The following is a 13,738-nucleotide window of genomic DNA, read 5'->3' on the forward strand; positions in this document are numbered from 1 at the left end:
GTGACCCTTGCTCAGTTTTGAGGAAGGGTCACCGGACCTGAAACGTTAACTGTTTTATCCTTCACAGATGCTGCCAGACCTGCTGAGCTTTTCCGGCAACTTTGTTTTTGTTCATATACAATCAATCATTTTATTTGAGGAATGGTTTGGTTTGTTCAAGAAGTTACTTCTTTTGCATTTTTCACTGAATGTTCCATTTTGTGTTGTGCTGCTTTGGAGATTCAGTTTGTGTTTTCTTTTATAGAAATTGTAATATGGTGAACAAACTACTCTGGACATTAATATACAATGTAACATTTCCTTTCATAGGAAAGAACAGTAGAAAGGCATTCCTTCCATATGCATTCTCTATTCTTTGACAAAGATTTGACAGGGCTTTTATAATGTCCGAAAACACCAGACATTCAATTAACCTGTCAAGTAGTTTGAAATAACTGACCAGTCAAGTATCTTGAAATCAATGTATCATTTACTATAGCAAAACTCCTAAATCAGTCACTATTATTAAACTTTAGAGCAAAGAAACAGGCTAATGTATCAACTTAATTAGTGCCTTTCACTTTCTTCACTGCACAATCAATAAGAAAGTCATTTGTTATTCATCAGGTGCCTGTTGGAAATATATCTGAAAGACTTTCCATTTATTTTGCCTTAAGACACAGACAGATAAAAGTAATTTCAAAGCAAGGAGGCTACCACTAATGTTGACTGGTTCCAATCCTAATTTAGAAACACAAACGTGGGTTACATAGCTGCCTTAAGAAATGTAAGTATTTGACTCAACGTTTAATATCCAGTTTCTTTATCATTTCCAGGACTGAATGTAACAATATTCATATAATTACATATGACAGAGACAGATGAATCACGGAATTATTTTGTGCTTCTGGAGCATTTGGATGAAATGGCTTTGAATCAGTCTCAGTCATTCTTCTTCAAATCATATATTCTGTGATGCCTTTTGCAAAAACAAATAAAAAAATGAAGTAACAAGGAGCAGCAAAAGCGTGCAAGTGATCAAAAATTTTTCAAATGGAATGGACCTTGCATTGTTTCATTGATTAGCATTCTTTAATTCCGCATAATCTATTACAACAGTTCGTCAAAATTCAAAAGTTGGTTATTTTAACTCACAAAAGCAAAATATTGTAGGTGCTGAAAATCTGATTGTTTGGGGATCTAATAATCATAACATGATTGGTCCTTTTTTCTTTTTGCTCATTGCATTCAACTCTAGATCAGATAGCAAAACAGCTAGAAATGAATACACGAATTTCACTTGTTTTCAAGAGGCTGTAACTATTCAAGAACGAGCAAGGCGGTGTCCCAGCCTGACGTGGAGATCTCCCATCCTGGTGTGGTGGGATCATAGTGGCGCAGAGTGGCGGTTTCTCGGCCTGGCATGGCCTCAGTGTGGACTTCTGGTCTTGAGGTGATTTCAGAGCAGCTTCCGGGACTCAAGAATCTTGAGGTGAAGCCCAGTGTAGCCTGGAGGCTAAGTGCTGGCATGGACTGGTTTGGAAGGACTGTGGTTCTGAACCTTTTATTTCTCTACTTTCTAATTTATTCCTACAATCTGCAATGCTGGACTTCTTATTTCTTTATTTATCTAATTTTCTTTTCCTAAGAACTTGAACTGAAAAACCTGTACCTTTGTAGCTAAGGCGCCGAAAGTGGCAATTTGTAAACTTCTTACTGTAGCCATCTGACGACTTGTGACAATAAAGCTATTTCAATTTGTTTGAGTCAGTTTTACCTTGATTGGTCTTCACTGCAGCTACATTCAAATTTCAGTGAGTGTCAGCACTCAAAGCCCAGCCATCGTCAGAAACTGTTTTTCCACAACACCAATATGTTATCCTCCCAAGAAATAACAAGACAGCTCGTTCTTCATATGCATCCTCTAATAGAACAGAAAATGCTGTTGGAGATTAATCCCTCAAACAAAATGAATTTGAGGAATGGAGGTTTGACTGGATAGAGAGTGGAGCAATAGAGTTAAATTTTACTGGCTTTAAAAAAAAAAGGTACTGTAAAAGAACTTAGATGAGATATACACCAGGATGGGAGTTGAATTTGTTTTATATAGCATATATTTGCTATGACATGCTCAACAGCTATCATAGTGATGCAGATCAGCTGGAACAGAAGCTATAAAACACGTCCTTTCTTACCACCTTCTGTGTACAGTTATGTTCACTAAAACCTCTGTCTGTTCACTCACAGTCGTGTGGACTTCACATTACTACAAGTGAGAGACACTCCACTCTCTTGACCAATATTTAACCCATGACTAACATCGCTAAAAGGAGATCTGGTCATTCACCTCATTGCACAGTGACTGCCTCATTTCCTACATTACAGGAATGATTACATCTCAAAAATGCTTAATTTTCTGGAAAACACTTTGAGATGGCCTGATGTAATGATAGTTGCTCTATAAATGTTTGGTCTTTCTGTCTTCTTATTGGATGTGTGGGAGGGTCATGCTGATTAACTTAGACAACCAGTGTTTGAATTAGATTAACACCAACAACATGGGGTTGAACCCCCATTCCAGCTGAGGCAGACTTAAGTCTATCTTTAAATCCTTCTCTTAATAAAATAATCACTGCATATTGCCAAGGTTCAATAAATAATTATCAAGGACCTGACTTAAGCAGAGAACTTAAGAAGAAGACAGATTACATTAAATGCCCATGTGTTATGCCGCGCATTATTAACCTCAATAATATTCATGATTAAAAAGTTGTTTCATATTAAACAGTGCAAAAAATGGTAAGTTTGAGTTCATGAAATTTTGTTTACAGTGAATTTCTAATATCATCTGCCCCACCAAGAGATGCAGTGAACGAGGAGACAATACTTCCTCAATAACAGATTGAGCAGTACCATAAAGTTAAGATTAATACCAACCTGCTTAAAATCACATTCAAACAAATACAGAAAAATCACGAGACTACCCTTTTGTTACAACAGGGAATGGCCAAACCCCTCTGATAATTAAACTAAAACACAAGCCCGATCTGTTTTGACAGGAATAGGGGTTCCCCTCTAATAATTACCCTTCCTCTCCTCCCTTCCCCTCCAAAAACACCCAGAGCAGCTTGTCTTTTCCCTCGTAATCTTTTAAAAGAATGGTTAAAAGGAAGAAAATCCCTGATCTCCTCTTTACAAGTAACAAGACAATTTATTTAACCCAACAATGAACAAATTCATAAAATTACTAACAAACCAACAATTCCCCCTTAGATTACTAACTACACTCTAACTGGTCTAAATTCTACCGGAATGCTGTTTAAATAAAAACAAGTCCCACTAATGTAAATCCAATTAATAAAAAGCAATAAATTATAACTTAATCTCTCCAAGTTCACACATACTGTCTTCTGGAATATTCTGTCATCTTCGCTCTCTTCACAAATGCCTTTCTTCCATTAATTCTGCTGTCAGGGATATTTTAGCTCTATAATTTCTACAATGAGGACTTTGAGCTAAAATACCACGATACCTTTGATTAATTAGATGGTCTTTCTCTGAGAGCTGAATGGTGCTAACTCTGGCAGATGGTAGTTGGCTGTCCCCAATTTTCCAAATGCCCTCGTCTTATATACCCATAATGACATAATCAAATTCTGATAATATGATTGACAACCTGAAACTAACACCATCACATTTAAATTCAATTGGCTTTCTGTTTCTAGGTGTTTCATTTAAATTAATTGGCCGAATTCAAACACGTTGTCACAACATTGAAACAAGACTGCTGTTTTTCCTGTCACCTGTAAGGCATTTTTGATACCCTTCTTTCACTTGAGGCTCTTTGTACTGGCAACTTCATCTGCTGATCACAGAAATAGAATTTTAAAGCACAACCTCTTAAAGGAACCACACATTTTGGCTACCTGCCTTACATGTCACAATTACTCTACACAACTTTGCAACACTTCTCCCCTTAAGAAAAAAAAAATACCATCATTAAGAAAAGTTGGCTTCATTTTTTTTCCTAAATCTTAACACTATTACCATGAAGTACAAAATTCAGTACTCTGAAAGTTAAAGCTTTCATACTATTTCAAATATATATAACATAGAACCGGTACTATCTAATCATATCTATATATTTTCTTTAAACCCGCGATAATGCATCTGCAAAAACATTTTTCTGTCCCACCACATGTACAATTTGTAAGTTAGAAGCGTGTAACAAGACTCCAATGAAATAGTCTCATTTTTGTCCTTAAATGTTTAAAAAAAAGAGATGGTCGCAGTCCGTAGACACAACAGTCTCCGAAATATTGTTCGTAACGTAAGAATTTAAAATGTTGTAAGGCCGATACCAAACTCAACAGTGCAATTTTTTATGATGAATATTCAGGTTTCTTTGAAAAATATCCAACTGGCCTTTCAATTCCACCATCATCCCCCTGCATCAACACAGCTCCACCCTCTACATCGCTGGCATCACTAGCTACTAGGTTTTGAGAAATTTGGTGTAGCTAAAAGTGGTGCTGTGATTAATATGGCTTTTAAATTCTCAAATTCCTCCTGGCATTGTTTTGTCCACTGAAATTGTGTGTTTTTTTTTAAGCAAATCTGTCAGCGGTGCCATCATGCTACTAAAGTTTGGCACAAATGTCTGGTGAAATCCGTTCAGTCCAAAAAAGTGAAGTACCTCTTTCTTCCAGGATAATCTTGTAAATTCCTCGATGGCCTTTGTCTTTATGTTCCTCGGGTCATCCTTCCACATCCGATGTTATGTCCCAAGAATATCACTTCTACCTTCGCGAATTCAGTCTTTGTTAAATTGATAACCAGTTTTGCCTCCAGTAGTCTTTCAAAGAGCTCCGCCAAATGCACCATATGATCTTTCCATGAATGGAAAAGGATTGCCAAGTCATCTACATACACGGTGCAATTCTGCCACAACTCTGTTTGCAAGTCTTTGAAACGTGGCTGGTGTGTTCTTCATATTTTAAATTGATACAGCCCATCTGGGGTTACAAACGCAGAAACTTCCTTCACTCTCTCTGACAAAGGTACTTGCCAATAACCATGGAGTAAGTCCAACTTGGAGATATGCGTGGCTTGTTCAACTTTTTCCCTGCACAGTCCTCTAGCCTTGGAATCGGGTAGGAGTCCGAATTAGTTATGGCGTTCTCCTTCCAATAATCGATGCAGAACCATCGAGTGCCATCAGGCTTCGGAACCAACATGATCGGTGAACTCCATTCACTTTGACTCGGCTCGATTATGTCTTCTTGCAGTATAGCTTCCACTTTGTTCTGTACCTGTGCAGCTTTAAGAGGATTAAGTCTATAGGGGTGTTATTTTATTGGAACAGCTTTCCCTACTTCAACCTCACACATTATAGTATTAGTCCTCCCCATTCAACCCCACAGATATCCTCATTTCTGCAATAAGCTTTTCAATTCAGTCCTCTGTTCCTAGCTCATTATCCCATCCCATTCTCCAAGGACTTTCTCATTATTTAATTTACTGTGAAGCACATCAAAATCAGATTATTCAGATTCTGATGCCTCACTCTGGAGGGGCTGTAACTAATACCTTTTTCAAAGGTTCCCTTTCTGAAGGCGCTAGCTTTATTACTTCTTATTGCTTTTCTATCATTTGACACATATGACAGGTACGGCCAAATTCAACCACATCCTCATGCAATCCAGGCCAATAGAGGTGCTCTTGTAATTTAGCCCGAGTCTTCCTCACTCCTAAATGACCTCCCACTAGTAATTTGTGCACCATCTGTAATACTTCCTGTCTGTATGCTACCAACAACACAATCTGATGTACTTCCACCTATTTGTCTTCTGCGTTAACATGCTGAGGTCTCCATTTTTACCTTAGGATTCTATCCTAGAGATAAAAACACTCGGGAATACATTCTGATTCCTTTTCTGAGTAAGCTTTATGATATAGATATTTTATTGTCTCATCTTTTTGTTGTAACTCCAGTAATCTTTCAGAACTAAGCACCCCTGCTTGATCTTTTATCTGTTTAGGTTCTTCCTTGATCATTTCGTCAAGCAGGGTGTCAGCTAATTGAACCTCAACTCCTTTGTCTTTCTCTTTGGTTTTCCCCTCTTGCTTTAACCTTCGACTGTGGGATTTTGTCACCTCAAAATTTCCAGGGTATTTTTCTTTTAACTTCTCAGTTCCCTGGTTTTCCTTCACCTTCTCTGCTACAAGGATGGTCACTTCCACTTTTATTCCTGCCAGACCGTTTCCAAGAATAAACTGTATTCCTGGAATTGACACTCTTTCAATCAATCCCACTTTCATTTCCTCAGTCTTGATTGGACTTTCCAACCTAATTTTACACATGGGAACATTAAATCTCTGTCCATCTATTCCACAGATTACCGCTCTCGGGTTACATTTCAGAAGGAGTGCAAATACTTTCATCTCTTACTATTAGAGACTGACCAGGTCCCATATCTCAACATTGTAATTGCTTCACCTTCTCTCCCTGTTCTTACAGAGTAAACATTACCCATAGAGGTGAAGTCTTTGTAGAGATTGTGCAGCCAAGTCACAGGCTGGATAGTGAGACAGTGTCCACTCTCCTGCGGCTCCTCGACTCCTTTTGCCATTTCCTTCACTACCTCAACTAATCCCACTGGTTTAGCATCTTTTACCACATCCTTTTTCCCAGTGCCTTTTGTAAACCATCAGCACTGTGACTTTGTGTGTGCCACCTTATTGCAGTGAAAACACTTGAGGCCTCTTGCCTCCTTTCCACCCTCTTAGGTTTATTTTTTCACCTTGATGAACTGCTCCCAGTGTGATCTACTTTTTGTTTTCCATTGAAGGATGTCCCTCCTTCCCAATTTCTATCCTTCATGGAATGAAATTGCTGTCAGAAACTAAATTTTGATTTATGGACCAATATATATTCACCCACCATCTCTGCAGCCTTTCTTACTTTGGTAACTTTCTGTTCCTCAATAGGAGTTCCTATCATCTCTGGGAATGAGTTTTTAAACTCTTCCAGCAGGATAATCTCTGAGATCCTCAGTTATTTTTTCTAATTTTAATGCTCTCACCCATCTACCGAAGTTTCTCCGTTTAATTATTTCGAACTTGACATAAATCTGACCTGGTTCCTTCTTTATGTTTCTGAACCATTGCCTCTATGCTTCTGGTACCAATTCATAGGCACTCAAAATTGCCCATGTAACATCTTCATAATCTTTAGACACCTCATCTGACAGTGCTGTAAACACCTCACTAGCCCTGTCTATCAAATTGGTTTGAATTAACATTACCCACATATCCCCTGGCCAATTCATCTGCCTAGCCAATTTCTCAAATGAAATGAAAAAAGCTTCTACATCTTTTTCTTTGAATTTTGGTAATGTTGTAACATATTTGCACATTTTCCTACCATGTTTTTGTCTACGAGGGGTTTGCTCATCATCACTCTGCTTCACACGAAACTTATCTTTTACCTTCATCACCATCCTTTTAAATTAATCTTCCTGTTCAATTTTCACCTTCTGAAGTCAGTTCCCACCCTCTCTACCTCTCTCTCATTTTCTACTTGCTCAGCTAAGAACTTTCCCTCCCTTTCTTTATCTTCTAACATGGCTTTTCTTTCCTTTTTTTTCCTGTGCAACCAAAGTTCAAACTCTCTCACCTTCCTTTCATTCTCAAACTCCAGTTGTCTCATTTGCAGTCTAAGTTTTTATAATTCCACAGCACTTGCCTGTTTCTCCGGTATTACTAAATACTTAACCAACTCCATTACAGTTTCAGTTTTCCTCTTACCTCTAGTTAAACCCAATTCTAACCTGCTTGCTAATTCTAACAGTATATCCTTCTTCTATCTTTCTAAACTATCTTGGCAAATTTAGGAAGCATCTTCAAACCCCAGAACCTTTTTAGCAATGTTCAGATCCATTTCCCTCAATTAAACCTACCACAAGTAACCAAAATTAAACAGATTCTTTTCCCCCCTCGCATACGTTTTATTTAAAGATCTAGGACACTAATCCTCACATGTTTAAATCTGTCCAAATTCATTCAGATCCCAGACTCAAACCATCCAGTTCCCTGACCCAAGCCCCCAATTTTGTTACAACAGGGCACGGCCAAAGCCCTCTGATAATTAAACTAAAATACAAGCCCTGATTGGTTTGACAGGAATAGGGGTTCCCCTCTAATAATTACCCCACAAAACACCCAGAGAAGCTCATCTTTCCCCTCATAATCTATTAAAAGAATGGCTAAAAGAAAGAAATCCCCACTCTCTACTTTACAAGAGACAAGACACAATTTATTTAACCCAACAACGAACAAATTCACAAAATTACTACCAAACCAACAATTCCCCCTTAGACTACTAAGTTCTCTCTAACTGGTCTAAATTCTACTGGAATGCTGTTTAAATAAAAACAAGTTCCATTTGTATAAACCCAACTAATAAGAAGCATTAATTATAACTTAATCTCTCCAAGTTCACATAGACTGGAATATTCTGTCATCGCCACTCTCTTAAACATCTTTCTTCTCTTAATTCTGCTGTCAGGGATGTTTTAGCTCTATAATTTCTTCAATGAGGACTTGGGTACCTTTGATTAATTAGATGGGTTTTCTCTAAGGGCTGAATGGTGCTAACTATTGCAGTCGGCTCTCCCCAATTTTCGAGTTGCCCTCGTCTTGTATACCCGTAATGACATAATCAAATTCTTATAATATGATTGGTTTCAGGTTGTCAACGCCAACACGTTTAAATTCAATTACCTTTCTGTTTCTAGGTACTTCATTTAAATTAATTGGCAGATTTCAAACTCATTGTCACAACATCAAAACAAGGCTGCTGTTTCTCCTGCCTCCTGTAAGGCTTTTTTGATTCACTTGTTTCATTTTTTGATGCTCTTTGTACTGGCAACTTCAGCTGCTATTCACAGAAATAGAACGCTTTTTTTGCAAAAAAGCGCAAACCTTTTAAAGGAACCACACATTTTAGCTTCCTGCCTTCCACGTCACAATTACCCCACCCAACTTCATAACACTCTCTGTTGTTGACTGTCGCAGACCCCCAAAAATTAAGTAAGAAATGGGGATATGATGATAAATGGTTGGATAGTATTTATTATTCATGTTGCATAATGAAAAATGGCAACAACAATATGCATTTATTTAGTTTACAAAGATAGGGAGGAGAAAAATTACGGAAACAAGTAACAAAATTAAAATTAAAATGTCAATCTATGTGAGGTCTTTAGATCAGAATTAGTTTATTGTTATAAGCTTTAAATGCTTCAGTCGATATACTTAGAGTATATACGTTTTACCAACTAAAAGAAACATCTCTTATGTTTATATTTGCCTATGTTATAACTGTTCATGATATGATTTATGATGAATACAGTCTATGTTCAATTTTCTACCCAATCTATACGAGGTGAAGGCTTCTAGAATTAAGTCACTAGAAATAGGAGAAGAAATAGGCTTTTCAGCCCCTTGAACCTTGGAATTATCACATCATAGAGATCGGCAGCATAGATAAAGGTCTTTCGACCCATCATATCCATGCTGGTTAAAAATAACCACTTAACTGTTCTAATCACCACCTATTAAGAGTAAGGCTGATCTGGTGGTAGCTTTAAGCAGGCTTTTCTATAATCCCCCATCTCTCCCAAATAAGATGAGCTTCTTTGACAATCAGAAATCTGGCTACTTTAGCCACGAAGATATTCAATGATCCAGCTTCTATTGCTCTTTTGGGAACAGAATTCCAAAGATCCATGATCCTTCAGGAGAAGAAATTCCTCCTCATGTCCATTTCAGATAAAAGACCACTTATTTTTAAACCATAACCCTTAGTTGTCACATTGCATAGTAGCTGAAAATATGTTCAACAAATACTAATAAATAAGATATTATATGAAAAAACTTTCATTCATTGTTTGTCTGGGAATTAATACTTATTTCTTTTTAAAATATATCCAAATATGCTTAAGCTACGTGATAGAGCAGGCAGTATTTGATTGCACCAACACGTTGCAAATATTATAATAGAAAAATATTATTTGTTAATATGGAAATTAGTGATTCAACCTAGTGACAGCTGTAATTATGAGGAAAAAAACTAAGTTTATTCAGTTAATATTAAGTTATGCACTTACATAGTAATGGAGATTGGATAATGCACTTCTGTGAATCATGATTCTAGCTCAGGTTGATCAGGTTAAGTCCGCTCACACTTCCTATCTCTTCTTTCTGCTCTCAGAGTCAGGTACAGGATATTTCAGCAATAGAGATTTGAGTTGTCTCAAACACATATCGATTTAATGCTGGCACATGGTACTTGGTAAATTAGGTATTTAACTCAGGGAGGCTGGTGTGCTGAGGAAAAGTGATACACGAGTACAGTGATTTTATTGTAAAATTGGAGGAGGTACATTTTTGGAGCAGGATGGAAGGGGTTTTACTTTGCAGTTCTAATACTGGATGTTTTTGTTTTGTATCTGCAACGATGAAAAATAGTTTCTCATCTAATAAAGCTGACAGCTTTTGCAGTATACTCTCACAGATGTAGGCACAAACTAAATTTAAAAAAAAAAGCATGGCATAATTTATGTAAAGACCACATTTTTTTACTTTTATTTTCAAATGAATTGTGAGATGGATTTTTCTACAACAAAAGACTAAGGAAGGAATTGCCTTTGTTTTAAAAGTAGAGTCACTGAATCTCACTGTAAATCAGGTTTACACCAGGAATGGGGGAAGATGGAAACAAGTAATTGATTGGAAGTGGATTTGTGACTAGTTGTGGATGCCAATATTCGTCAGTTTGACATCAACTTTCTGATTGATTCCTGGGTAACTCAATAACTTACGGGTGTGAACAATACAAGGAGAAACACTCAGAGCTCTGAAAGATGAGTTAGTGTATGTATCTTGCCAGTTAAATAACTGAAGATAGAGATGGCCTCAAAGCTAAGCTGTTGATTTTACCCAATAAGTCAGAGACTCTATAATTTGTGAACCCATCACTCTGTGTCCTCATGTGAATAAAAGAAAGAACCTGAAGGAAAAGATCAGAGGACTGAAGGATTTATGAAATAAAAGGAACGTCCCATCACATCCTGAGAACTGGGGGCATTGAACTGTTTGTCCAGTTCTTTTTTCCACTCTATTTGTAACACCAGTGTTTTGTTTTTTGTGTGTGTGTGTGTGTGTGTGTGTGTGTGTGTGTGTGTGTGTGTGTGTGTGTGTTTGTTTGTTTTGTGTGTGCGTGCCCGTGTGCATGTGTGGTTGGGGAGTGTGGGTGAAGGCATGGTTGTTTAGTTTTCTTTCACTTGTGGTAGGAATCTATTAATTTATGTACAGTAATTCTTGTTAAGTACAGAAAACTGGTCTGTGTTTATTGCTAACCTAAGTCTATCAGGCCAGTAAATTGGGGACTTTTTGAACTTTTGTAATAGTGCTGTGAACAGCAGGAATTGATTGCTAGTGCATCACTCCAGTGAGGCACAACAAATAATACTTGATGCCTGTGGATATCTACAATTTTTTTTTATTTTGTTGCAATGTCATTTCTTTTTTTTCTTCAGCTGTGTAAGGCAGATAACTTCCAATTTATCATGTTGAGCATCATAAGCTGCACACTTGTGTTGTAGAATATCCGATTATCTCTGAGGTCAAATACACCTGAGTTCAACGATGAAACACAGACATTGAAGTTAATATGTTTGGAGTGAATGAAAGCTAACCACTGCTGTGAGATTTAATTTACACTTAACATGCTGGCTGTAAAGTAAGTAAGATTCGAGTTGGCAATCTCCTGTCTCAGGTGGAGTTGCAGCGATACAGGACTTTGTCTTAGCCTTCTGTATGTAGCCCTCCAGCTCTGACCCATTTCCCTCTGTTGGAGTTCAGTACAACAGACCCTAACAGAAACCCATTGTTGAAAGGGATGTTGCCAGTGTAACAACTGAAGATTCCAGCAGTGCTCGAGCAGAGATTCCACAATAGCACCAACAGCAGCAATGCAAACTTATTTTGTGCCTTTAGTAGAAAGAGAAATGTTTTCATTTTCTTTCTTGGACATTAGCGAATAGAATCTAATACTGAACTACATGAGACAATATTAGAAAAGGTGATCAAAAGATGCTAAACTAAATAAATTTTAAGAAGTGTCTTAAAAGAACAGAGGTTTGTGGTTTAGGGAGGAGTTTCCATAGCTTAGATCCCCCCTTAACAGCTGAAGATGTTGTACTGATTAGGTCTATACATGAAGAAAGAGTTTGAAGATTGCAGAGATCACAGACAAGTGTAGAATTGGAGGAATTTACAGAAATAGGAAAAGGACAGACCATAGAGGGATATGAAAACAAGCCTGAGAATTCTCAAATTGAAGCATTGATCAACCAGGAACCAATGTTTGCTCAGCTAGCACAGAGAGTGAGAATTGTATCAGGATTTTCCCCACTTGAAGGTAAAAAATGGCAGCTAGTAATTTTCATGGCATCATCTACATTATGTTCTGGAGTGAGTTATCTTGCTCAATCACATTTTTCATCTCATTATTTATACTAGTGCAATGTTCTTCAGCAAATTGTGCAGCAAGCAAAACAAACCTTCTGCTTCCAAACTTTTTAAAGTCCAACTAGACACCACTGCAGATACTGCAATCCAGGAGTTGTACCCCACAGTGTGTTGCTTGCCTCTAAGCTCTGATCAGATGGCAGAGAATAAAACTAAGCTTGGCTGCCCGCCTCACAGGGAAAGATATCAAGGTGCTGGTGTGATGGAGAGAATGTCAGTCCACTCGATGGATCATGGCAACAAAAGATGCAGCCAGTCTGGACAGGGATAATAGCAGCACAGTGCTGTCTCCACTCTCAAAAGGGATGACCAGCAGTGCAAAAAGAAAGTCAATGATCTTCTACATTCTGCAAGTATAATTGGCATCATCTTCTCTCTGCCACATCACGCTCACACACTGTGATGCAGAATGATGCCTATGGTGTGGATTTAATTCCAGCACTGGCTGAGATTATCATGAAGGCTTTACCTCCTGAACCGTCTTTCACCTGAGATGTGGTGACCCTCAGGTTAAGCCGCCACCAGTTGTCTCTCTAATGAGAGCAGCCCTCTGGGACTCTAGTGGTTTTACTTAGTTTTACTTTAGCACCTTGCAATGAAAGTGCACTGTCTACTGCTTTCCCCCTAACAGCTACTTTGGCTTTGGCTCAATTGATGATATCATTTGAACATTAACCTGAATAATGTAACATTTAATCCACAAGGCAAACAGTGAGGAACAGCAAACCAGGAAGTTAGATGTATCATTTACTCTGATCAGGGGGTCTGCCAAATGATTATCTCAAATGCACAAATGAACAAAGTCTGAACCCAGCTCAGTCATCCCGGTGCTTGGCCTGCTGTGTTCATTCAGCTCTAACCTTGTTATCTCAGTCATCCTGGAAGAAGGTGGCAATTAGGTTGTAGCTGGCTTCTCAGGCTCTTAGAAATATTTCTGTGTTCTCCTCTTTGTGGACAGCTCTCCTGTTTAATTTCCTGATCCTCAACCTCATCTTCATTCTCATAGGATAAGTCTTGTTCACCTATTTTGTTCACATCAGGATGTCACTCCTTTGTTGCCTCAAACTGTGAAGAGCATGGTATTCCACAATGATGTGGCACAACCTACCTGGATTGCTCTGCAAAGCCTCACCAGAGTGACCCAGGCATCAAAACCTCATCT

This window comes from Rhincodon typus, chromosome 18 (assembly GCF_021869965.1).
Source record: "Rhincodon typus isolate 14 chromosome 18, sRhiTyp1.1, whole genome shotgun sequence".
Taxonomy (NCBI): domain Eukaryota; kingdom Metazoa; phylum Chordata; class Chondrichthyes; order Orectolobiformes; family Rhincodontidae; genus Rhincodon; species Rhincodon typus.